Genomic DNA, 2,007 nt, shown 5'->3' with positions numbered 1-2,007 from the left:
CCAGTATTGAGATTTGTCCCAGTTAATAGTACCAAGCATGAGGTCTGTCTTGTGGTGCTGGCTTCCAAGTCATTCAGTGGGTGATTGGTTTTTCCCATAACCTCAGTGACACAATTGCAGAACTGGGCATATCGCTTCAGACAAATTGTTGCTAGGATGATAGGATTCATAGCTCAATATGAATTTTGGATGCTTTTTCTTTTCTCTAAGAGAATAGATAGAACCTTCCAGCACTCTGAAAATGAATCAGTAGGAATGAAGATTCAAGACTGGAACCGGTTTGAACTCTTCATGTTTTATGACTCAAGTATGTTTGTCTGCAGCAGTAGAATTTTACATTTAAGTTCTGGATGGTAATCAAGAACAGAGGTGGGATCATGTTTAGGGGTCTATGGAACCCAACTGACCAACAACTTGAAAAACTGTAACCCATACTCTCCATTATAAGCTGATATGTGTTTTTGGATTTGGTATGTAAAGTAGTCACTACACTATACTATGCTACACCACACTACTATATTTGGACATTAGAGGTCATGTAAATAGCAAAGCAAATGGATGAATAAGTTTAGAGGGCAGTGCAAAAAGTTCCTATCCCAGAAGGTGGCATGATAAGGCATGTGCCATGCCTCCGTCGATCAGGATTTTTCTCATTATATTTTAAAATTTTGTATGGGCGTTAAATGGTAATGATGAATCCCTTGGTTTTCGTTGGTTGGTTTTGTTTTGTTTTTTTTGTTTTTTTTTTATTGATTGTTTGCCTGCTTGGCTTTTGCCAACTCTTTTCCTGTTTGAAGTTTGGTTGTAGCCTTCCTTTCTCACTCCCCGTCCATCTTGGTTGGGGGTTGTCCTGCACCTAAGGCAAGAGGATGGTGGCTGCAAAGAAGACAAAGAGTCTCTGGAGTCGATCAGCTCTAGGCTCCAACTTGTTATGAAAAGTGGAAAGTACGTGCTGGGGCACAAACAGATTCTGAAAACGATCCGACAAGGCAAAGCGAAGTTGGTTATCCTCACCAACAACTGCCCAGCTTTGAGGAAATCTGAAATAGAATACTCTGCCATGTTGGCAAAAACTGGAGTCCATTGCTACAGTGGCAATAGCATTGAATTGGGCACAGCGTGTGGAAAATACTACAGAGTATGCATCCTGGCTATCATTGACCCAGGTGACTCTGATATTATTAGAAGCATGCCCGAACAGACTGGTGAGAAGTAAACAAAGTTTTCCTTTAATAAACCTTTGCTGGAGCTCCTTTCAAAAAAAAGTTTGGTGAGACCAAATGAAAGAGGAGATACTTCTGTAGGGTACATATGAGGCAAGACAGAGACAGAGACGAGGATGTAGAAAGTGGAGAGAAGTAGACACACTTAGGAAATATTTAAAAGATGGATTAGACTTGGTGTGTAATGAAGTATATTAGTGTTTAATGTGTTGTTGAATTTGGTTTGCAAGTATGCGGTTGATAAATTTTCACCTGTGTTTCTGTGGCTTTCAATTTTGTCGTGTCCCTATCTTTTTGGTAGCAGAATAATACTGCCTTCATGGATGAGTTCTATGCTGCTCATTCCCTCCATAGTTTAAGGAACAATTTGAAAACCTTGAGGTTAGCTCTTCTCTAACGGACAGGTAGAATTCTTCAATAAATCTGTCTGAGTCTGCAATTTTATCTGTGAAGACTTGTATTTCTATTTCAACTTTTTTGTTAATTCTAAATCTCCTAAAGTTGCTTCCATGACCTCCATTTAATTTTGCTAGGTCAGATGTGTCTAGGAATGTATGAGCTTTTTCTTGATATTCCACTCTTTTGGAATACAGTTTTTCCAAAGTATTCTCTATTGACAGTTTGTTTATATCTGCTATAATGAAGCCTTTATCATTTCTAACTTTGTAGTTTGTATCCTCTTTTTGGTTAGTTCAGCTAGCTATTTCTCACTTATTATGCTGACGTCTTCATACTCTCAATTGATCTATTCTATACATCTACTCACTTATATCCTGTTGGAATC

At 38.5% G+C, this 2,007-nt stretch overlaps 1 pseudogene; it reads left to right on the top strand.

Annotated features, from left to right (window-relative positions):
- The first annotated feature begins 869 nt into the window (after positions 1 to 869).
- On the top strand, positions 870 to 1,216 carry Rpl30-ps2 (ribosomal protein L30, pseudogene 2; annotated as a pseudogene).
- Positions 1,217 to 2,007: the final 791 nt, after the last annotated feature.

The sequence above is a fragment of the Rattus norvegicus genome, chromosome 1 (genome assembly GCF_021556685.1).
Source record: "Rattus norvegicus strain SHRSP/BbbUtx chromosome 1, alternate assembly SHRSP_T2T, whole genome shotgun sequence".
NCBI lineage: Eukaryota > Metazoa > Chordata > Mammalia > Rodentia > Muridae > Rattus > Rattus norvegicus.
The sequence above is the reverse complement of the archived record's forward strand: the minus strand, read 5'-3'. Positions and strand labels throughout refer to the sequence as shown.